The 25908-nt window shown below is 36.5% G+C and overlaps 1 long non-coding RNA gene across 1 annotated transcript in view; it reads left to right on the top strand.

Moving 5' to 3' along the window:
* Window positions 1–24837, top strand: part of LOC113460017 (uncharacterized) — a 44136-nt gene extending 19299 nt beyond the window's left edge. The window contains exons 2-4 of the long non-coding RNA XR_003381643.2: window positions 17762–17809; window positions 23927–24006; window positions 24677–24837. This is a non-coding gene — a long non-coding RNA (uncharacterized LOC113460017). The remainder of the gene's footprint in view (window positions 1–17761; window positions 17810–23926; window positions 24007–24676) is intronic.
* The last annotated feature ends 1071 nt before the right edge of the window (window positions 24838–25908 follow it).

Below are 25908 nucleotides of genomic sequence, written 5' to 3'. Positions count from 1 at the left end.
TTTTATTACTTCTGTTCCATGTGTCTTTTGAGGCTGTGGTTCCAGTAGCATTGGAACATTGCTTCAGTTTGAGAACAGCTCACTGCTTTGGGAGTTAGATACTGTGTACTCACAAGAAAAACACCTGTATTTGGAAATTTTTTTTCATCTGTTTTAATTTTTGCTGTTGTATTTTACGGGACTACTGCATTTTTTACAGTCTTTGAGCCACCGGCACATTTCCTCCACCCCCAATAACAACATTTTTAAGGTCAAGTGTTTATAGATGCTTCTACGTTTGCCATGTAGCGAAAATTCAGTTAAATGACTGACATGCCGGCCATTTCACCTAAAATGCATAATACGCACTATATGTTTCAGATAACTGCATAACATGTAGAGTTGAGAATTATTAGGTATTAAAAGATAAGCTAATAACCTACAACCCCTAACAATTTCCATTTTACAAGTTCCTCTTTCCAGTGTAAGCAGACACCATTTGTTTTTACACTAACTAGTAGTTACTGGTGAGCAACTGGTGAGCATAATTATTAAAACTTATAAAATAAATTTACTCACAGATTTGTCTGAGTTCAACTATCAATTACAAATGACACAGAGCATACAGTTTTTTTTCTTACATGCAGTCCTCCAAATTCCTGGAATTTTCCAAAGAGGTTAAACATTACAAGGTCAGATTACCAGGACCCACAAGCAGCATCAGCATGTACTCTGAGAACTGCAGAACACAGCCAGACCTTTGAAAGAGGGAAAGAGGAAAGACAAAGGTGTACAAAAGGACTTAAGTCATATTAGAAGGGTGCTTCCTAACACTTTGTCAAGAAAGGGACTTAATGATCCATTTTATGTGTATATATATATTAATATATATATATAAATATATATATATGTGTGTGTGTGCTTGTATTTTTTCCACATGTAATTTCCTTTGTACAATAACTATTGAAGACAATTGCTTTAGAAGACTAAAGAAACTTGCTCCAAGTGTGAGGATTTTGTCCCTGCATCCTCTATTTTCATTAGCAATTTTCACTAAATAGACAAAATGTGTGGCTTGAAACAAAATCCATTTAAAATGTTCACTAATAGCATGTAACACTGATACTGCATTAGGTCTTTACTATTTGCATTTGGTATGGCTATTTGCATTTAGGCATGCCAGGAAATTTCTGTTTGAAAATACTTCTATTTATTATTGTTTCTTAGAAGTGCAGTGGCATAAACCATGAAATATTAACACCAATAGCATGTTTATTATCCTAACATTGAATCATTGTGTTCAAGATTACATATTTTGATATTCTTTAATTAGGCAATATGCATTATGATTTCTGATGGAGTTCTGCCTTAAGTTATTGTATTAAATGTTATCCCAACATATGTGTTTTGACTGGCTGAGAGCCAACACTTGTAGTAATCATTATTTCACAGTTCCTAATATTTCTTTGCTACAATCAGCAATACTCTTTATTAGAATTAAAGTTAAACCAACTGATACTATTAGACCTAATCTCCAAAGTTTGAATATATAAATAAGCAAGATAATATTTTATCTTGGAAATATTTCCTTTGGTTAATTCCCTAAAACATTTTACAGATGCTCCACTTGGTTATCAAAATGAATCATATCATTCACTGTGTGCTCAGTTCCAACAAAACATTACATCTTCTGTGTATCTGAGTGGCTTTACACTTTAAATATCCTACAAGACTTTAAACACCCAGTACATATTTTCTAGAATAAGAGCTTTCTTCTTCGTTTGGAGTGCTATAACTTCCAGTTGTTTGCTTCCCCCAATATTTGTAACAGGGCAAAAAATGTCACATTGATTAATGCTCATATGTCCCTTGTTCTCTGCCAGACATTTCTTTTTTTGAATAAGTACTCCAGAGACATTTTCTGATGATGTTAGCAGGAGCAGTATTTAGCTGTGTCTGTGTTTCACTAGGTTTACCATTTGAATTAACAGGTTCATTTAAGCTACAAAAGCCAGAATCTGAATGTTTCTACAAGGAAATATGAGGCTGTCAGTTGCAAGCAAATATTCCTTAAAATACAGTCTGAAAGATTGAGAGGGCCATAGAATGAAAAGAAAGCAACAGACCTAAATAAGAAAGAGGTAGACACAGCCATTAATACATCTTTTCAGATATTTCGGAATAGTGGTGAATGGAGATGACTGTAAAGCAAATGCCGTAAGATAAGAGTTACTGCTATTTTCTCCTAATACATAAATGACAAGGTCTATAAACTCCAAAACCGTGGAAGAGCATATCAGACTTGAAGCATGACAGCTTCCAGAATAAAGACACATACCTAATAAAATTCTCATTATCAATAAATAAACATTTTTTGAGTACTGACAGCTACAAAAGGATTAGTATTTGGAAAGATTGCTGCAATATCTTGTGCACTGAGGCTACAAATAGCAAAGCCCTCTGTCCTTTGTCAAGTACTTTAGTTTTGCACATGCATTGGGGTTTAAAATTGAAGTAGTGAAGTACTTGTAGTGAAAACTCATAAGGAAATGAAAAAGCATATACATAACAGAGCAAATGTACAATAAACACACATTACTATGCAACATTTTGATTTGCTGAACATCATTTGAATGTTATAATGATGGCACACAAATGCATCAAAAGAGGACACTTCTTTTACAAGTTGAGAAGATATATCCTGCATTTACAAAATTTAAGTAAGTAGATAAAGAGAGAGAGATGAGAAGAGGACTGACTTTTCATGCTTCTGACAGTTCCATGCATTGAAAACTCAACTGAAAATAATAATATTTTAAGAAACATTTAAAAGTGTTTAACTGGTGTTTTAACCCACAGCTATGAGTGAGGAAACACTGCTGTTCTGGTGCTCCTGCTGGGCTGAATGCAGACCAGAGAAGTACCATACCGTGCCTACCATCAGCCTGCTATTATTTCTTCAACAAAATCTTCATTCCCTACTGCTGCTAAATACTCACCTCTGAACAAGCATAACACAAAGAAGGGAAAGCCCATTCTTCTCATGATATTTAAGGCAAAATCCACCGACAATTGTTTTGCTGTCTCAGCCCTGATATGCATGTATTGCAAATATTATGTAGCCATTCTTCTGAACAGGACAAAAGTGGAAAATTTCCTGGTTTGTGTCCCTTTCCAGTTCAACAGTGATGACATGACCAAATAATTTTTGTGCATCCATTTCTCTGTTTATAAAATGGAGATGATGAGGCCTTGTTCATGAAGGATTCAGGCTTATATTTGAAAACCCTGACTAAAACTAGGTCTTATTATAAACTGTGGAAATGGCCATCAGATGTTCCAGAGTACAATAAATCCCTTTACAGTGCACCTATTAGTGTGCAATGCCAGTGAATAGATAAACAAAGATTTTTTCGTGATTCACAGGAGTTGTAAGCCAATCCTTGCAAGCTCAGCCTTCACTCTCTCAGCTCTGGGTAGGCTCGGTGTGCCCGTGTGAGAGCACTCTGCTGCCTTCTTTATGTCTCTGTCATACCTGCCGTGACAGAAGAGAGGGTGTTCAAGGCAGGCCAGGCAACATCACCCCAGGCCACCTCCCTCCCCAGCCATGCAGGAGCTCTGGCTGCTCCCTGTGGCTGCAGACCTCTGCCAGGCAGATTTGCTGCTTCCAGGGACCAGTGCCTTGCACTTGCCTAATCAACTTCAACTGCTAATTCCTAGTGACTTTAATGAGAACGCAAACATAGGCAATCCCTATCTAATCATTGTCTGGACTAGCAGAAGAGAAGATTTAGCTTCTGGTCATAAAATTCTCTCTTCTTTAATTTTTAAGGGTTGTCAGCTGAAAACGCCTTCAGTCCTCTTTCCACCTTTATCTTTTCATACACTGAATATAGACATTTTGTAACATGCAGGATACATTATATATTTGAAATATTTTTCATAACAAAAGACTAGCCTCTTAAAAATGATTTTTTCCCATTCATTCTGAGGGAAAATAAAATTTGATAAGCTATAATAAATAACAGGCAAATTCATAGCAAACAAAATTATATCAATTCAACAATATTAAATTAATTAATCTCTTTCCTCATTTTAAAAAATTTACAGGAATTATTTTTTTTCTAAATTAAATATAAATTGTCACTGTCATTACTAACACCAGCACTTTTCAAGATCTGAAGCTAAGAACTGCTTTACATTTTAGGTAATGTTGTGTAAACATATGCCTGAACTTACAGCAAGTGCTATGCAGTGACCTTGTGGGAGTTGCTTTTATGTGTATATTCCATTATTTCTATCATTTACCAGTGTAGGATCTTACTGTTATATCAATAGAAAGATATTGGCTTTTTTGAGGCTCCTTGCAGATCAATGTTTCTATAAATCCAGTATCCTGTAATCAGATTCCTGCATAAGTGATACCATTATTTTCCAAATATCTACTCTTAGAATGATTTCTTAAAGCACTATTGAAGCACTCTCTGCCACAGCGCACACCAATCTTTACTTCCTCATCTTTATTTCATAAGAAGTCAGAGACACTGAAAGAACTTTATTTCTAATCATCAGAAATCAGAAACATTTGAAATATGTCTGAGAAAAAAGTGTTAATAATTTGCTCAATTTTCTTCCCAGTTTTATTTGCAATACACCATTTGACTGTAACAGCAAGTATAGGACTTGTTTTGACTTCTATTTCAAGACGGAGTGAAGAGAGAAACTGCTGAGTTTCCTGTCATAATTCTTGCCACTGCTAAAAAAATAAAGCCATAGGGTTTTCAACTTGTGAGTTTCTAAAATCATGAAAGTTTATTTAAGTGATAAAACATTAAACTTAGTATATCTCTATGCTTCAATCTGGAGGCAGTGCATCACAATGGGAAAGGATATGTAAACAGAAGCGACTGAAACTGGCTACTCCCACTCCCTCCATATGATAGTATGGGGCTTATTTTGGTTTAAATTCAATCTGGATCGAGTTATTCAACTCATTCTTTGGGTTGAGTGTTATAGCTACTCGTGAGGTTGGACTTTTTTTTAAGGAAAAATTTTAAGTACGTGGTGGAAGATCTTGTCGTGGTAGAACCCACACAACAGTTCAGAGCATAATGCCTCCATTAGCACTGAAGCACTTAGAGAGAAAAGCTTCTGATTTAGTTGCCTTTGACAAAAATATATTTAATGAATACCAAATCTGCTCTCAGCAGTGAAGCAGCACATGGTAAATGGGAACAAGCAGGGGATTAGCTTCAAAACTGTACTTCTACTCGGAACAAAATAAGTGAAGTAGAGCCATTAGCACTTTCCGGGCCAGTCAGAGCAAAGAGTTCATTTGGTAGAGCACTTCTGCTCTCCCATACAAGCACAAAAGGGACTGCAATTTCCTACCTATACAGCTCAAATGTCATCTTTCCTTCAATCTCTACTAATTCTAAAACTTTTTTGAATTACACACATTTTGCTGAACCTTGTGATTGATTTGAAGAATACATTTCATAGGGTGTGCAATAGAGAAGCTTGTCACTCGTCAGCGCATTGGGAATTTCTGGAAGTAAATGACCCTTGTCTGTGAAATAGATTAAACAGGCTCTTCCTACACGTGAGTTGATCTCACCTTTGAAGGATGACTGGGATAGAATAAAGCCATGTTTATTAGAGAAATTTTAGCAGGAACTCATGTGAAAATATTCATCCATCTTTGTCTCATATTCAGAAGTATTTTATCTTCCTGAAGGTAGCCTGTGATTACAAATGAACGAGCAACTCCATACAGTAATTCCTGGAGGAATTATGTAGAGATAGTACTAAATTAATATTTGCATATTCTCATAATTAATTAATAAATTGATGATTTATGCTATCACAATTTTTTCAAATCCTGTCAGTATTTTACAGAATCTTTGAAATAACTTTGGCTTTTTTTGAATGCCTGAATCTTAGTGAGGCTGTCAGATGCTGTCTCCTGACTGACTGGTAGGCAGCATGTCTTTTTACAGCCAGGCAAAATTCAAATTTTCTACATTTTAAACTTTTCAGACAACCTAGGGAGCAGAGCACAGCTTGTAGAAATTGTGCTGCAATGAGATTTATTGCCACCCAGCAGCAACTTACTCAATATAAGTGGGAATAATTGCTCCCTAAAGTATATGAATATTACACAAAAGATTACTTATTCTGAAAGGACTCTGGTGTTTTAGTACTGGATCAAGCAGCCAAATTTTAAGAAGCACATAATTTTTGTTCCTGTCAATGTAACATTGAATTGAATCCTCTGTGGTTATGGGAACCAGATTTCAACTATGAGTTCTCATTCTATTCTTTTGTCACAGTGTCTCACTCTAGTTCCTTCACTGAATGCATTGTTACTTGGTATTACTTTTCATAAACATCAGTCAGTTCTTGGCAAAATGTTCTTTTTTGCTAAAATATCCACAATATTTTGAAAAGAAAAATATCACTGCTTGTTTTTTAAGGATTCTGTTTCCACTATGTACAAAACATAAAGCAGATGCTAATACATATAGTTTAGTATCCCCTGTGTAAAAAAAAAAGTTAAATTTTTATACCTACTTGCACACCTGGACTGAAGAGCAGTGGTAATGTGCAAATTTCCAAGAAATAATTAATTTAGAATGCTAATTACAGAGGTCCAAAGACATATTTTTATTTTCTTTTTTTTTTTTTTTCAGATGATTTGGGACCATGGGATACATTCTTAAGTTCAAAATAGATCTCCCAAGAGTTGCATTTTCTGTCCTGAGTGTATTTGCAAAACAGGTGAAGAGAACTTTCACTTGTGGTATAGAAAATGAAGAGGACAGGAATTACTATTATCAATTCTCTTACTTCTTGAAACTGCATCAATGTGCACTTTGTCTGTGGAGACATTTAATTCTGTTGTCCCGAATTCAGCATCTTCCTTATTTACATGTAGAACACGCTTTTTCTTGCATACTACCTTACCTGACAGGGCAGATCAGGCTCTCGGTTCTGGTGTCTTGTAGCATAATGCCTCCCAGAGCAGAGAAGAAAAATTTCAGGGAAGCTCAAACTCAGTGTCTGCCCTTTTGGGAAGACTGGAGTTAGGAGAAGTGGGACTTTTGGGCAGCTCAACTTTGTGAAATTCTGAGAGATCTTTTATGAACTCAGAAAAAAACCCAAATCTAGGATATTTTGCAGAGGGACAATAAAATCATCATCTTTACACTTGGATGAATTCTTTGCCAAATTTTGAGTTGCTTCAAAGTGCAAAGACATAGCCTTCTACAAACAATATGAGACTCAGATTTTTAAGACAAACAAAGCTTTGTCTTTTCTACCTTCTCTGAAGTGATGAATATTTTGGCTGCAATTTATATATACATACATAAATGTATGTATTTATATAAATGTGTATGCATACTAGTCAGTCAGAGATAGATTCTTATCAATGAAAACCCTTGATAAGGATTTAACAGGATGCCTTGATTAACTAACAGGAACATTTCCCAAAACTATAAGTAACTGGAAAAAGTACAAGGAAACACTTATGACTCTGGAGAGCTTTGCTTCCAATGTTGAAAATCAGGAGCACCTCATTTTCAGAGCCATACCCTGACGGGATAAGTTTCCTAAGATATAGAAAAACTTGGCACTAATGCAGCATAATGAAGGCTTCAAAAAAATACATACAAAGAGTGATTTGCATGGAAGGGACATTTGTTTGTATCATATCACATCTGAAATTGTTATAAACAGCTGTTGTTTGTTTTGTCTGGTCTTCTTTAAAGCAAACTGGAATTTTTATTTTCTTTTTTTTATAGAAATATACTTTTTAATGATTTCTCATTTTTTAGGATACATTTAAATAAAGATAATGTTCAAGATGCACAAGATATATCATGTCTTTCAAAATTTAAATTTCCTAGCCAGAGCAGCTATTTATGATCTGTAGCTCCGATTTGTGCTCATGTAGCTAAGAGAGCTGTTACCCTCTATTCTAATCATAAATTTCCTTTACTTAATGATAAAATGTATAATGTGTTCAGAAAATGTTCTGAGACCAAAATCATGTCAAGATTTTTTCAATATACCTACCTTTGCTTTCTAAAAAATCAAATTTAACACTAAATATACATTTAATCTAATTTTTAATATTATTATATTAAATATTACCATTCTAATCTAACAAACTGGCATAGATACTTAAGCTAAAAGCAAAGACTTTGAATGTAGTATTTTAAAAATAATTTCTTTATTCTGTTTCTTACTGGAGTCTGTGTTTTAAACTTGTTTTGCTTTCCAAAGTGTGAAAATTATTTGCATTAACATTCCTTGCTGTGGCAAAGAATCCCATGGCATTAATATTTCAGAAGTCTGTATTCAGTCTCAGCTTAGAACATCTAAATGTCACTTGTTTCGGCAGATGTCCCAAGTGGAATCTGATAAAGAAACACTCATGAAGACCTCCAAGGTACCTGGTACCTGTATGTCATAGAAATTATTTGACTTGGAGTGGTGTAAATTAATGGAATTCCTTAAAATAACTCAGGTACCTGAGCACAAATCAGAGTTATAGATCCTAAGCAGCTGCCATTGCCAGCAAATTTGAATTTTGAAAGACATAATGTGTCCTGTGTATCTTGAACATTAGCTTTATTAAAATGTATCTTAAAACAACAATGAAAAGAGGCTTAGAGCCTCTGTTTGACTTTTCTCTCTTCTCTTCTCTCTCTCTTCTCTTCTCTTCTCTTCTCTTCTCTTCTCTTCTCTTCTCTTCTCTTCTCTTCTCTTCTCTTCTCTTCTCTTCTCTTCTCTTTCTTTTGAGCTTTCTTCCTTCTTCATCTCTAGAAAAGCACAGCTATCATCCTCCTTGTTTCATACTTAACAACAGAAAGAAAAATGGATCAGATCAATTTTCTTCTTGAAAGGTGCCTACATAATGATATTTTTAGAAGTTTAACTTGAAATTAAACACCCAGGCTAATAAGGGGTTATTGCATTGTCACATGCAGAACTCTATTGCATAGTGTATTTTTTTCTACTAAAACACTCTTTAGAAAAATACTCTTTATTGTTAATATGTATCATAAACAGTGTACCTTTAGTAATGACCTCTGGTATGAAAGAAGAGTGGACACATTGATTTTTATCATATGAACATAAAGCATTCTCCATTCAAAGAAAGTGTATTTTTGTGGAATATTTGGTTGGAGTACACATTAGCATCTTTTTAAATATCCCGTATTGGGAACAACAGAGTAGTCCAAATTAAAACAAAACAAAACAAACAAACAAAAAAAACCCCCAAAAATAAACAAAACAAAAAAAAATAAGGCAAACAGAAAAACCCAAACCCAATCTCAAAGTATTCATAATAATCACAATAATGATTTTTCACTTTAAACCATATCACAAGCCTTACAGCTCACAGAAAATTATAAAACCTTCCCTGGAACACTAAGGCCAAGGGAAAAACAGATAGTAGGTCTTACGTAATTTTCTCAAGTTAATTGTAAATTGTAATAGCTTTTCAAAATGAGAATGCTTCAGTTTGTGGCACTCATTTTATATTCATACAAACTGTATTTGGATTATAAATATTTAACACCAGGGCTCAACCATTTACAGTCTCTCTAGACAGTATCTTCTGTGAGCTGATTTTAAGTAGGCATGTAGTGAGGGGGATGTACAACACTGTATTCCTACTTTCGATATCTGGAGGTCAGAGAATAAATCAACTCTTAAAAAAACCCAAAGGGATTTCTGATTTTCAAGTTCACCAGATATTTGGGTTGCAAAACAAATAGGGAATACAGATATTCTAAAACTGTGAGGGGGCAAGTGGCAGGGAGGAGTAGAAACACTCTGTCAATACAGACAGATCTCAGCCCCCAAGGACATGCTTATTTGGCAAAACCTGAAAAAAACCCAAGGTTTAGCTTAGCAGGTAGCACTGCACATGTTTTCTAGTGATGTCTCTAGAGCAGAAACACAGTACTCTCTTTTAGTATCCATAAAAAATACATCCATAAAAATATATCCTTCTATACATTTTGAATTCTTTTCATTTGGGGATCTCAGAATAGGGTTATACTTAGCTACTCTGCCCTACAGTAAATTTTCCATATGGTCCTTATTTTTATCATCGGCAAAAACTGATATCATGGCCATCAGCTTAGTTATTAAAATGGAAAATAGTTATGTCCTTCAATAAGACAGTGGATAATTTCAGAGAACTTAAACATAGTTTATTAGAAGTTGTTCTTGTTGATATTTAATCTTTTCACTAATATTCCTTTCAGGAGGTCTGGACACTTTACTCTTAACATGTCACTGCAGTTAGAGATCTCAGAGGGATTTGCATTAGCACCTGATCTGAAGGACATTCAATCTTCTGAGTTGGTTGGTGGCCATCCTCATTCTGTAATAGACAATATTTTTTTCATACTGTTTATTGACACTAAGATACTTGAAAATACATAATGCTACGGAGAAATAGTCTAGGTTCTTCAGTTTCAGACTAGAAGAATGAGTTGGGGCTGCTTTCTCCTCTGTCTTTTAAAATGCTTTCATCTATCCTCAAATAAAAAAAAAATAATTAAAAAAAAATGTATATCAGCAAATACAGGAATTGTAATGAAAGCAGAGAAAGCACCTACCTCATAATTTGAATTATTTGTTTCAAAAAAATAAAACTTAATCTGTATCTAGAGCCTTTATGAACACACGAGTATGCAGAGTCAAATCTAATTAAGGCATGACCAATTATTCAATATTATTATGTTTTATTAGCCTTGATTATACACTGAATGAAACATCTGTAGCCTAAACAGCAAAATTTACTTGAACAATTATATTGTTTAACGAATGTACAACTGTGTACAATATAATCAGCTACTTGTAAAGCTTATGGGAATAATAGCCATTGACAATCTGTTGGCATTTAACCATCTCCACAGCCTCTTTCCTTCTAGCTTTATTCCTGAAGAACTTGAAATTTGGCCAGTGACTTTAACAGCATTCTTTTTCAAAGCATCAGAAAGTCTTCTGTAGACCTGTTTTCTCTGCTGTTTAGTTCAGTAGAGTTGTGTGATATGTAAACAGGGTGAAGAGCAATGCACACAGCAGAATGAACTCCAGGGTAGTCCAGCAGCTGTTGATTTTCTTCACAAAAGTCCCTGTTGGGCAGTTTTGGATCTGTGACTAAGACAGTGCTGATAACTATTGCTAAACAGTGATTGCACCGCAGCAAAACCTTTGCGTTTTCCCAGCCTGTCGCTACCCCAGTGACTTGGCTGAAGGATGGCAAGAGGTTGGAAGACAACACAACTGGGACAGCTGGCTCACATTGGTGTCATGGTTTGACAGTGGCACATTGCCAGTGCTCTCATGAGAATACTCTTTCTCTGGTGTCTGCTGTGAGATGTGACTAGGAATAAGCAAAAGGAGGCTCTTACTTAGAAATAAAGAAAACTTTATTACTTAACTACAAGAAAAGAAAAAAAAAACACAAGGAAAATGAAAACTTTACAAAAGCATTTTCTTCCTCCCCACCACTAAATTTCTCAATGCAATGCATTCTCTTAAATCACCAACTCTCAGTCCAGCACCACCCTTTAGAATACTCAATCATCAGTCCATGAAGAGGAGAGGAGTCCTTCTTGCACCATAGGCTTCCCTGGAAACACGCTGAAACCTCGTGTGCTTCCATGTCACTCAGCAAGGCCCGGAAAATCCTTTGCCATGGTGACATCTTCCTTCCATGCCCAGTGCTCTCACCACTGTGCATGGACCAGAGCTGCTGTAAGGGTTGTCTTTCAAGGACTCTCACTCCAAAAAAGGCACAGTCTCTCCTTCAGGACATCTGTCCCCCTCCAAATTTTTGCACCCCTTGGGGCTGAGGGATACTCACACTGAACCTTCCTGGTTCTGAGGCACTGCTTTCCTTTACATGCAGTCTCTGTGTCAAAGGAAAAAGAAAAATGGCTCCGTCTATGGCTACACAAGAGAAGTCCAGCCAAAAGGCCACTCCATCATCTCTCTCCCTATGCAAGAGTCTTCTTCACTTCCCTTGTGGCCCATCCCTTTTTATCTCATCTCTTATCTCTCTTCTCATTCAGCTCCAGGAGGATCAGCATTTGCAAGGTCTCAATCATGCAAGAAAAGGGTTAAAAGTTTCAGTCTCTGCCTGTCCCAGAGCTCCGGCACTCCCACGCTGCCCTGCCAGGCACCTTCTCGCCGCACTCCCCCCTTCTCCTCCTGGGCCAGCCGCTATCACGTTCTGTCGCCGGCTCTCTCTCTCTCTCTTCCCTGGGGGAAGGGGATGGCTGCCCGATGTCTCTTGGGGCTCCTCCACCCTTCCATCCTCAAGGGCCTCCTCACCTCCCATCTCTGTCCAGGCCCAGGCCTACCACATGGCTGCCCCTCCCCTGCCCAGAAGCAGCAGCTGAACGGGGGAGGGAGACCCCACCTCTTCACCTCCAAGTCCCAAACGAAACTCCCAGGGCCGCAGCTCTGGTTTTTAACCCCTGTGTGTTCAGAGGCGTGTCCGAACCTCAGTGGCTACACCAGGTGCCCATATTAAAATCTGAACACCCATTGCTGGCCACAGCATATCCAAAAAAAAAAACCCTACTTCCTGTCAATGTCTCAAACTGCAACATTTGGCCAAAGGGATTTTCCAGCAGCACATAGAGTGATAACTCAGCAGCTAAATCTCTGCTTGGGTACTTTTTCCTTTTCTTTCCTTCACCTATTGAAGTGCCTTTATGTTGACCACTTCATTTTCTCACTCTTGTCATCCTATTCCCATTTCTCTAGAAGAGATGGAGTGAGAGAGCATCTGGAGGTAAACTCAGCTAGCAGCCAGAGTCAACCCACTGCAACCTAGCCTGAATTTAGCAAGCTTAAATTTCCATTACACATCATTTATTTTCATAAAACTTGCAAAAATTTTATGAAGATAATGTCACTATAGAAAGTTGATGGTTGGAATTCCTTCTCATCAAATCATCTTGCAGTGAGAAATGGAGAAAAAAAAGGCTTTTCTATTAGCCACAGTATTGATAAATCTTAAAAATCGTGCCTTGTTTATTAAAAGCGCAAATATAAAACAGATATGCCAGGATGACTAAATCCTATTAATAATAGTTCTCTTTTCTCTGTACTCCCCTTACTTCCCACTCTATATCATTGAAAAAGGCTGCTTTTAAATCTTGTCCAAAAAAGTTATTTTAATGGCATTTTTTTAGATAAGACTTGTTAAAAAAGAGTTGTTCCCACTAGAAGAGGAGAATATGTAATGGAAAATGTTCTTCTGCCTTTTCAAGTACCATCCCAGTGACTAGAAAATTTTTAGTAATTACAGTGTTCTATTTCTCTTACTTTTTAGGAAATGTACTGCTATGGCAAGAATTATAGTGAAGGTATACCCTTTTTTTTTTAAAAAAATCTATGTATGGTCTCTACTAAGGTCATATCCTCAGTATAAAATGCTCATTTGTGCCAAGGCCTAGATTCACATCTGTTGAGAATCTCAAATTATTTTTTTTTTTAAATTAAGCTTACAATACTAATATTAAAGAAATCCCAGTTGTAAAGGACATATCAGCTCAGAAATTTTTAAACTGCAACACAGAGCCATCTCACTAGGTCAGGCTACCTTGCTAGATCAGCCAAGAGTAGGTGGTTTTAAACTCTTATTTACTTCAGGACATATATATCTGCAAAATCACTGTGGTACCACTGTTATCTTTTGTATTTTTTAAAACAGAGCAACTATTCCTCTTTATTGCAGTTTTTATTTTATTTTGCTTTGGCTTATTTAATTTTATTTCATTATAGTTTATTTAAATTATTAAACTGCCTTTATCTTAACTCATTAATTTTCTCACTTTCACCCTTCTGATTATTCCTCCTCATCTCGATGGGGTGAGCAAGCAGCTGTGTGGTGCTTACTTACTGGCTGCGTTTATAACAAGTCAAGTAATAATGATAGATTGACAACTTAAGCAAAAATCTATTTTCATCTTTAGGAAAGAAAAATATGAGTGCGAATATTGAGTAAAAAAAAATTTCAACAGTCATGAAAATTCCAAAATTCCAAAATTAAGCACTCAGTGAATTGAGGGACAAGATTTCTTGTATAGAGATTCCAGTAGAGAGTAAGGAAATTTCCCAGATTTCCATGTCTGAAACACCACAGATTTACTTTCTAATTTACTTAACTAGAAAAAATTAAGACATCATGTACAGGGAATATGTTCTTTATATGTGATATTATGTGATGAGTAAGCAGTATCAGTCATTTTTATTACATGTCTTATTTTTATCAAAATTAAAAAATGAAATATTCTTTCCTTGCATGTCTCCTGGATTCCACAACACTTTCAAAAGTGTTAATTTTTTTACACATTTATATTATTAAAAGTGTTGCTATTTGCAGACAAAAGCAGAAGAAAATACTGTGATAAAGCTAATATTCTTGTCCCTTTGGGTCTTCCTCTAGGATTTTTGGAAAAAAATTAATGAGAAAGTTTAGGTCTCATCTTAGAATTAGGATAAATGTGTAATTTTAGCACATGTGTTTTTTTAGATTTTGAGGTTACAATAACCCAAATTTAAGTATTAGTAGTAAATTAGCTTTGAATTACTACAGCAATGGGTTTTGTATTGTAGTATCTAACACTAAAAAAAAATTTAGAACCATTGATTATCTGGAGACAGGAAGATGAAACGCTAAGACCAAAGACTGAGGGGAAAAATCAGAAATGGGCCTTTTAAAGCTCCACTCAGTTCTTCTTAAGTCACTAAGGCCTCTTCACACTGACTTTACAGTACTGTGGAAGACACTTGTTACCAACAAAAGAAATTGAGGTTAAAGACCAGATAAAAGATGCCTTTTTTGAAGAGAATTGAAGAGAGCAGAGGACTGTGATACAGTTAAAATGCCTAAATTTTCAGTAAATGCAAAACATTTGAAGCTTTCCTCAACAAAGGAAGTTATTAAAGCTTTGCAATAGATGTTCAATACTGGAAGGAAATTTTTGCAGGATAGCCTATTTATCCAAAATGCCTACTGAGCTGTATTTTTTTACAGAGCAACTGTTAGTCCAACACTCAAAGCAACACAAAATTACTGCATGGAAGTAATTAATTATTCTAATACAATAAATGTTTGCAATTTATACTTTTTTCTTAACCATATAGATATATAGATTTGAAATACTTAGATATACTTTCTTAATTCCTGACTAAACTGTTTGACAGAGAATTTAGCTTTAGCTTCAGCAACTTCCTCTTCAATAATCTCAATACTATTTGACCTTTTTACTCAAAGTTTTTGTCCGTTACAACAGAATTACCAATAAAGCAGAATTCTGCCATGTCCTGTGCCTTCCTGGGGCATCCTGGCAAAACATGGAGGAGCATGCTCATGCATTGGTAAAGAAGGAGGAAGGAGCTCACTGACTCAGTTTGGGGAAGAGCAACTAGGTCACTGCCTTCTTCAATGCTCCACATGAGGTGGTGCACATGAGATGGGAGGATGCTGCTTCTCTAGGGCCTGGGAATGTCAGGAGGGAAGTTTCTGTAATCACTTGTGCCTTATCTCATAGCTGTATACAATCTTGTCCACAAATCTCTTGATTTTTTTAAGGAGCGTAGTAAGAATGAGACATGGATGAATACCTATTGCTCATTTGGTACTCCCTGATAGTTTTGGACAAATATGCAGTTTATTTGTTTTTGTTGTTTGGATTTATAAATTTGTCTCAAATGACATAACTTGCAATTAACTTTAATATACTTTTAATTTCTTATATGCAAATTATACATTTATTTCAAAGATTCAGGTAGACAAGGATGGATAACAAGCTCAGTAGTGATACACAAATAAATGTTATTTTTCTTCTAGTTTTGCTTAGTTTTGCCCATTAATTACAGGAAGAAAAGGAATAAATGCAGAAAGCAGAGTGGTGCAATTCTCAGGAACACATGAAACAATAAAACAAAACTATTCAACAGTACTTTCAACTGGAAGCAATGATTACAAAACAGTCCCTGCTGTGGTGTACACATTCTGGGAAACTAGGTTGCATGAACAAACCTGAGGGAGAACAATACAGCCTAGAGGACTACTGAGACAGGATGAATTCATAGCTGATTTTAAAAGTTCATGAGGTAACTGCCTGTGTCCTCATTTTATTTCCTCTTATTTCTTCTAATTGTGGTGTGGCTTGTTTGCTTAGAAATTCTCATACAATTCTCAAAGATAATTATGATGTAATTTTCAATGCAATTTTTCTGGATGTTTAATGCAGTCAGTGATTCTCAGAGAAAAATATTAAAAGTTACTGGAGCTGCACACTCCTTGGCTTAAGATCCATAGTCTTAGCATGACAAAGAAATACAATTGTCTTTAATGTTGTCAGTGAGATACGTGTATAACTGTATGTGTAGATTTTTCAAACACACTATCGCTTAAGCAAAACTTTTTCCTTGTATAAAGTGATTTGGCTGCGATAGAGCTGATTTTCCTAGTAGATAGTATGGGACTGTGTTTTGGATGTGTGGTGAATGTGGTGTTGATGCCACAGGGATGTTTTAGTCATTGCTGAGCAGTGCAGACAATGCATCAAGGTGTTTTCTGCCCCTCACACTTCCGCTCCAGTGAGGGGGCTGGGGGTGCACAAGGAGCTGGGAGGGGACACAGCCAGATCAGGTAACCCCATCTGACCAAAAGGATATTCCAGACCTTATGGCTTCACATTCAGTGCTTAAAGCTGGGGGAAGAAGAAGAAAGTGGGGTAGTTCAGAGTGATGGGTTTGCCTTCTCAGGCAGCCATTGTGTGTGATGGAGCCTTGCTCCCCTGGAGATGGCTGAACATCCCCCTGCCCATGGGAAGAGGGGAATACACTTGTTCATTTGGAGTGAGCAGCTATCACTCTTTCCCAAACACTGGGTTCTGATTTCAGGACTTCTTTCCATTCTAGTATGTTTTACACATATGTTGCTGGGGAGGGTTTACAGTTCCATTGAAATCAAGAACCAAGGCAAAGACCTGGGGATTAATGTGATTGCAAATGAAATCACTGGGGCTTGTGGCTTCACAGTCCTTTTTTACAAACTTTACTTCTGGTCATATACAGAGATATGAGTAAAGCATTTAACCTGTTTATGAAATAGTCCCTGCTTTCACATGTACCATGGAATAGAGCTGTTTTACCTTTGCATCTGGATTTGAACGCAGAGCACATAAGCCAGTTTGCAATCTGTGATGCCAAGAGAGATTAGTTGATCTGGACTGCATCAGTTCTAAGGCTGTTCAAGAGAAGGAAAATTCTGATTTTCTCCCAAAAGACTTCTCCCTGGGAAACATTCCCAACTACTCTTGATGGTGCCGATTTTCTGCCATTTCAGCACTTACGTATGTGCCATACTTCCTGAGATTCATTTGCTTGAAATAGAGAAATGGGTTTGACACTCAGATGAATGCGTCTATATCCCCTCATACATGTCCAGTGTCTGTACTGTTAAGCAGTTCTTTTCTGATCCATACCAGAGGATAGTTGGTTACTCTGAAGATAGTTCCCCACAAGAGTGATTAGGCAAGAAATAGGTTTTTATGTCCTGTGTTGCTGTGTTTGTTGGCTAAAAGCAAAGCAAAAAAAAAGCAAACTTCTGCCACTATAACCATCTGAAACTGAGTGGCCAAGGACCCAAGACAGATTTTCTTAAAAGCATGCAGTCATTTAAAAAATCCAATGTTATTTGCATTCACTTGTGTTCTTTTTTTAGGTAATAAAAGACCACAACATCTGAATGAAATGGAGCCTTTTAAATGCTGTAAGTAGTTCAATTTTTTTTTTTTTTTTTGCTCACAGACTTGTTTTGAAGCAGTTTGAGTGGTGGTTTTCAAAGGTATTGAAGATACTTCTTGTAGAAAAAGCAAAAGGCTCTCTTTGAGATTCTCCCAGAAGAGATCATCAGTGCTTTTACAGGAAATTTATTTTTATATTCTGTAATTTGTTGAAGGCACACTATAAGGGCAGATCTCAATCATAGATTCTGAAATACTTATCTGCCTACTGACTTGTAGGCAGGCTTGAAAGCTAAAATGAGCAGCACACATTGCTTCCTTTCATATGATGAAGGATCCAGGGCCTGTACCAATTCTAAAATTTCTCTTGAAGATTCTCTATGGAATTGGGCAGATAATTGATTTTCTTTTTTTTTTTTTTTGAATGAGTCAAATAAGAAAATTGATGTAATCTCCCTCCCACAGTCAGTATTTTCATGCATTTCATTTATTTTGTGTTGATTTTGTTTCTAAATAGACAGGCAGCAGACTGCAAACAATTAAGAGAGAACTTTTCCATTTATGAATATAAAAAATATTTTCCTGATAAACATGTTGGGGCTACAAAAGTTATCTGGAAGTAAATTATCGAGTGGTGCAAGAAACATTATTCTCCTGAGTCGTGTGATCTTGAAGGTAAAACAGCTCAGCAAAAGAGGGAGACTGCTTCCTTTAAGAGTGATTATGAACATGAAATGTGTTCTTCCAGGCTCTTTCTCACAGTTTTCTGCCACTTACCAGAAGAGTGAAGGGGGATATGAAAAACATTACCCTCCATTCTTACTTATTTTTTATTCAGTAAAGAAACCAGCAAAGGAATCTTTGTTGGGATGTTGTTCTTACAGAAAATGGAGGCTGGCTTTTGTTATAGTCAGTTGGCTTTGAGGATTTAGAGTCTAAGAAGGATGAATGAATTTCCTTCTTTTAATATCACTGAGGTAGAAGAAAAAGCTGGGACTCTCTTTCTGAAGGGTGGTTCAGATACACAACACATACAGGTTTGGCAACCTCTAAATTAAAGCAGCTGAAGATAAATGTTAAAACTAAAATATCACAAATTAAGGTTTTTTAAAAAATTTTTACTTATAGGAAAAGACTAGTTTATATTGTGCATTAATTTTTATATTAATAGGATCTTCCATTATTTTCTATGTAAGATAAAAGAGAAGATTGAGTACTTTGAAAATTCAAAACACAATATATGCTAACATGTTTTTTACCGTAGTGTTTTACTATTGTGCATTGAGGACTGAATGGTAACTTTAAAGTCTCGGAATTTTATAGTTTTCCAGAAACAAAAATGAAAATAATAATAATAATAATAATAATAATAATAATAATAATAATGTGCCAGAGATTTTTCTTCATGGAATTCCCAAGCCAATATTTAAATTCTAAATTTACATCTACTTCTAACATTTACAATAACCTACATAAATTTTGTTTCTTTTTTCCTCTGAAGGCTTGTACCACATTTATGGTTATTTCTTGTTGTTGATGAAAAACATAAAGAGATCTGTTTTGTGTGTATTTGCGATCTTCAGGTTGTGGGGATGAAGGATTTATTGGTTAACACTGTTTTAGAGGTAGAGGGAGGGCTGATTAACACTGTTTAGAGGTATTGATTAACACTGTTTTGGTAGAGGGAGGGCTGCAGGGGTGGGTTCTGTGAGAAGCAGCTGGGACCTTCCCTTGTCCATCAGAAACAATGTGAGATGAACTGACTGCAGCCCCATCCCCTGCCACTGGAAGGGAGGGGGTGCAGGAAATCAGGGGACAGGTTTTATAAGAGTTGGTATAAATTCTCATTATCCTACACTCATTTGCACAGTAATAAATTATTCTATGTTCCCCAAGTCAAATCTGTTTTGCCTGTGGTAGTAACCAGTGAGTGATGTCACCCTGTCCTTTTCTCAGGCCAGGAGCCTTTTGTTATGTTTTTTCTCCCCTGCCCAGCTAAGGAGGGGAGGGATAGAGGAGCTTTGGTGAGCACCTGGTGCCCAGCTGGGGTCAACCCACCACACAATGTTTTACAATATGGCTTTAAATCAGTGCTGGTAGAAGAAAGGCAAGGACATCAACCCAATTTGCAAAAGACAGTAACAATTCAGCTATGTTTAACTGAATTAAGTTTAGGGTCAGGAATCATGGAGTAGAATAATGCAAACCAAGCTACCACACCATTCTGCTTCATTTAGTCTGTGATGATAATGAGGTATCACTGAATGCTAAATAGATTATACACGGAAATTTGGGCTTGGAAGGAAAGCTCTCATCCTTTTTGGGGCAATGACAGAAACACCAAACAATATCTTGAACCAAATATTGAATGGTATAGGAGACATTCAGTGGCCCCTCAATCTCAAATTGAACAAAAAAAAAAGTTCTTTAAAATTTACTGTCACAAATAATTGCTTTTCGGTGTCATCATTGCACATTGCTGGAAATAATTTTCCTACACTTGCTCTTATCCTTCTGTAGTTATTTCCTGAGTCTTAAAAAATCTGTTTTAAATTTAGCCTTGTGAAGAATCATTTCAGTGCAATCACTGGATTTTGTTGAATGTAATTTTCCTGCAGTCAGTCTAATTTGTGGCTCTTATAGCTATTGCTCAGTCCTTTCCATTAAAGGCAGCCCCTCTACTGTTTGTTCCACTACTAGTCATCCAAAAAGTACTGGAAACATGTCAGCCTCAAGAAATTTGTATTGGAAAATGCATATATTGTAGGAAAATACATTCCAGAGGAACAAATTTTACGTATGTTTGAAAAGCTAAAAGTAGTAACTCAAGTGTCATGAAAAAAAGAAGTAATTGTTACTATATTCTGCAGTTTGTTGTGAGGTCTTTGTCTCCCTTCTCACTCCTGCTCTGCTCTACAGTTATACAGTAAACCACATTAACCAGGACTTCACTCATCCCTACACAATGCAGATTGCAAACCCACACAAAAATTATCTGTTGATGCTTTTTAGCAAAGATTATGCAATGCATAAAGATTTTGGTTTTTGGTGCATCAAAAATTTATCCAAATATTTATATACAAATTCTATTCAAGCGGGATTTATTGTTTCTTAATAAACAGCTATTTTTAAATTTCTATTTCTCTACACAAATAGTCATCCTCCTATGTGTACCATCATACAGACAGAGCCATTGGTCATGCATACAGCCAACATTAGTTGTCATTTTTAACATCCCCTACAGCTTCAAGTCTCACACTTTCTATAGTCACAGTCATCTAACAACAATGATAAAAACAAATTATAACAACCTCAACAGTCCCATCAGCATGTTGTCCCCCACAGGGGACCTATGTTCTGATTAAAAAAAATATAGTCACAGTAAATTTTTAGTGAGGATTTTCCATGCTTAACTGGACATGCCATCACAATATAATATTCCAAGTTCTCCCTGCAGAATTTAAGTAACATTTTATTTTATGGAAAAGAAAATATGGGAATCAAAGTCACAGATTCAAACACCTAAAAAACTTCCTGCATAACTTACCATGTTCAATATTAGTAATTAAAAGTTTGAACAAAAGGTACTGGAAATGCTGTATTTGTGTTTTATAGCAGCTAGCCATAGAATAAAATACAAGCAATAGTCAGGAACCTGGGATGAAACCCAAGATTCATTCCTTCTAAAGGGTGGCCTAATCATGGAATCATAAAATTGAGTTTCTCTTGAATTATGAAATTTTTATATTAGTTCCCAGAGGCCCAGTATCAGGGATGTGGTTCTTTTCCATGCACTTGAGCTTGCATTAAGTCAAGATGTTCTCCAGAAAGGTGAACAAAGCCATTAAAAAAAATATTTTATGAGAGGTGTGTGCTAAATGGGCCATGGGAATATATGTCAAATGAGAAAAGCACATACTAAATAGCTACTTGTTTAGCTAATGATAAAAGCAACAATTCAAATCAAAATGTAGGTAAAAACTGGATCACCCCATGTGTGCACAAAATAAGTCAGTTAATGGTTAGAATTTATACCTTAGAATTTTTAATTTTTACAGTATTTGTATGCTTTTCCATGCGGACATTCTTTTAAAATATGCAAGATTTATGTGGGTAAAAAAGTGCCTGAAAATAGAGGTATGATCCTGCTTTCTGAAAGGCAGCATTGACTGAAAAGATCTCCTTCAGTGTGTGTATCTGGATTATTTTGGTCATTCCCAGTGCTTCAGCCCTTTCTCAGAACCCCAGCTGCTGCAGGCTGTGGCCAAGGAGAGGGGCAGGGATGGGCACCCACTGCCGCTGTGGCCATCCTGTCCCCTCTGAGGGCTTGGTGCAGGGCCCGGGGCACCCTCTGCTTGAGGGGCAGCCAGATGTCGAATTCCAACCCAGCTACTGATGCTAGTGGTGCAGCCATGGTTCATGAGTGTTTTAGCCTCCTTTTTTGAACACCTCCTTCCTCCCCCACACAAGCACCCTTGTGTGCCTGTTGGGACCTGCTGGGATGGCAGATGGAAATTCAGGAAAAACTGACTTTCACCCCAGTTGCCAGTGGCTACAGATATTTTTCAAAGGCTCCATGTTAAGCATAGCGCCCCAAAAAAGCTATTTCTGTCAGAACAAATGGGGACCAAGCTGTTTTCTTTTGTTTTCCAGCTGCTCTTTTGTGCCGCGGCCTGTACTTAATCCTCTGTGACATGTGGCCCAGTTTATCCCCTGCTAATGAGAGGGATACATGACTGCAGATAGAGCTGTGATACCTGAATTTCCAGCTGGAGGCTCAAACCTACACACTGTGCCTCCTTTCACTCTCGCCCCTCTCCCCCTGCAGCAAATCATTTCTATGATTGTGTTCACTGGGCAGTGCACTTATGGAAATACTCTCTCCAGTGCAGTGTGTAAAATGCTGGCTGCATTGGCAATGTAGAGATATATGCACGTATGCATACAAGCACATTTTCTTATATTCATTAATAAGTGTCTGGAGATAAAAGTATGGGGAGTCTGTTATTTCCATAACTATTATACAGGTCAGACGAAATAAATTTTTCTGTGCAGTGATTAAGATTGATGTGGTGTTCCTCTAACCCTGTTTGTCATCTTGCCTCCTCGGGAATTATTTCTATCACTGCTTACTTTTAAAAATCTGAACATAACTACTCATCAAAATAAAATATGGTTTTTAGGTTATGTGGTTTTTAGCAAGGAAGGCACTGGGATTTGTTAGGTTTGACATGTTTACTGTGCTCTGAGGCCAAATGTAAAATATAATACATTTACCAATTTTACATGTAAGCATTTATTTTGTAATGTTGAGAGAATTGGTTAATATTGTAAAACATAAGTCATAGCAGCAATATGAACTAAATTATTCTTATATTAAATTTCATAGTAGTAAAGCCAACAAAACATAACACTTTTTTCCTAAGATTTTAGTCACAACTGCTGAGGAAGGCTACACAATAAAATTTGTTGTTGTAATTATTACAGTACCAACAGAGCATCTCTTGCCGTCCCAACTTGGGACTTAGAATTCCCTCTGCACCATGTTAGCTGCATTAAATCAGGCACTGGCAATGGAATGTAGGCTTTGTGTTTCTATTACAGCAGTGATTATAAGTCTTTGGTCAGAAAAACAAAGGCTAGCTACACTTGGGAACAATTCAGATAGAAAAAGAATAATTCTTGCCCTAAAAATCTTGCAATCTTCTCTCCCATCTATGAAGAGAGCCCATTTAACCAACTTCCATTACAGCAAACATTTAGCTCCCTGAAATAAGGTAGTAGAAAGAACTAGAAAGAATAATTAGTACCAATGGCAGTCAATACCAGTGCAATGAAAGGAAATGAGAATGAGGCAGGATTGTTTGTAAAAACAAAAGGGGTATTTATAAATGTTATGAGAAGGGAAGGTAGAAGCCATCCCTCAAGGTCCTAACAGTGGCTGCTGTGACTTTGATAATTCTCAAATGAATTAAATTTGCTTTGGTTTTAAATATAAAACCCTAAAACCGTAGAATTAGTCCTTTGTTCTGTCCTATACTGCATAATGTCTTTTTGGTTTAGGTCAGTACAACCATTTAAACCCTGACTGAATAACTGCAGATTTTTCTGAAACTGCTGTCTTCTCATTTTCCCATTCACAGCCATTATGCTGACTTGCAGAGATTCTTTCATGGAGTCTGACAGCAGGAATACAGCAGCTTGGATTCTTACACTGGAAAAGGTATTGCATCTTCTCTGTCAGAAGAAGGGACAAGGATATTAGAAAATCTTCCTTTTTGAATTTGGTCTCTTATCAAGGAGTCAGCAGCCAACAGAATGAAGCCACTACACATACCCAGTCACTCATTAATTTTTTAATTCATTGCCAAGTAAAGGGTCACTGACTTATTCTTTCTGTTCTTACAGTGTTTTAATAAAGTCAGACAGTTGTGGCCTTGTGTGGCTTTTTGCTTAAATCCTGCAGAAGGCTCAGGGAGAGCCAGAATTGACATCCCCTAGATGTGTCTCTGGGGCATGAGAGCCTGCATTGGTCCTTTCAGGGATCTCTCTGCTCATGCTGCCATTGCACGGGTCAATGCCTTAAACCTGTGCTAGTGTTTACTCCCCTGAAATGAATAATGCAGATATACAGGGAATTTGCTAGGTTTAGGTGCTGGTTTTGCAGGTTAGTTCAGGCTGGGTTTTTCCTTTGTTTTTACAAGCTATTTCTGATTTCATGAAAGGTTAACTTTTCATTTGGTAGCAGGCGTCGAACAACATCTTTTCTGGTAAACACATACATAGACACGGGTTTAAAAAATGTTAAATTACAGATTTGTGTATTCCTGAAAGTAAAGTTATTTGAAGGATTTACAAAACCTATGAAGTATAGTATTCTACTTCTTTTTCAGGCCTTGGAAAGCTTTGGTGATAATTAAATAGTTCCACTGTCATTGGGAGGCAAGAACTGATGGGGGATCTCTGTGAAGATTGTGACTCAAGAAGAACATCATTTTGGTGTAATAATGAAAGCATTTTTTTTTCAGGGGCATATACCCACTGTTACACTTTAAGCAAGAAATATTCTCAATAAAGAAGGTGACTAATATTTCAAACTCAAATTTGTTTTTAAAGTGGTCATTGTTTTACGCCAATGGCTCCTCAGATTTTAAACAATGCTGCATTCCTTTCTGAATCACGCTGGCTTACTGGTGTTGGAAAGAGAAGCTAAGCTAACATTTGGGCTAGCACTTCATGATTAATGGTGCTTTCATAGCTTTCTGAAGTTTTACTATATGCTTAACACAGTAATCAAATGTGTAGCAGAGATACTGTGAATTATGTTCTTTATAATTTATGGGACAACATAAGTAAGAACTGTATTTGTGAATACTTAAGAAATCTTCATAGAATATGAATTGTTTTCCTACATAGTAGCAGTTCGTAGTAGAGTAGCATGTAAAATATTTTGTAGTACTACATTTAGTGTGATTTTAGTATAAAGTATTTAATAAATTAATTATTTTAATGGCTAATTGGAGATAAAGCTGCACGCTATTGGCAGTGTCTGATAGGAGGGATGTGGATTCAGAGCCTTTCTCTGACTGATACAGGATCCTAAAATGCCTAAAATACTCTGGACATGTCCCCACCACAAACCAGAGTGAAGTGATGACACACCAGCTGAGCCACTGAGCTGTCACATCCATGGGGTGTAATGCAGCACCTGGCAGAGGTGCTCAGCTCTGTGTAGGAACCAGTTCAGCCTCCACCTTGCGCAGCTGAAGCAACAGTGGGATGCACAGGTAGAAATTTTCAGGCAGCACTGCAGCCAGTAGACATACATTATTGCCCCTTTGGTTTTCATCAAGAATTTCTTTCCTAATAAAAGAATTATCAAAATAATTTGATGAATTGATGATTTGGATTGTTTCAGAGGAGTAATGGATAGCTGTACACAACAGCAATGACTACAGATATTAAAACAAGTAAAGACAAGACTAATGTCAGTTTCAGCCCTATATTTCCTTTGAATTTATCTGCACTGTCCTCTCAAATAGCAATGGAAATAAAAACGATTAATGTAGGAGAGGCACTCAAGCTGCTGAGTTCAGATTTTGCCTCTTTTTTTTTTTTTTTTTTT

Source organism: Zonotrichia albicollis, chromosome 4, assembly GCF_047830755.1.
Source record: "Zonotrichia albicollis isolate bZonAlb1 chromosome 4, bZonAlb1.hap1, whole genome shotgun sequence".
Classification (NCBI taxonomy): Eukaryota; Metazoa; Chordata; class Aves; order Passeriformes; family Passerellidae; genus Zonotrichia; species Zonotrichia albicollis.
Note: the sequence above shows the minus strand (reverse complement) of the source record. Positions and strands in the feature narration are given on the sequence as shown.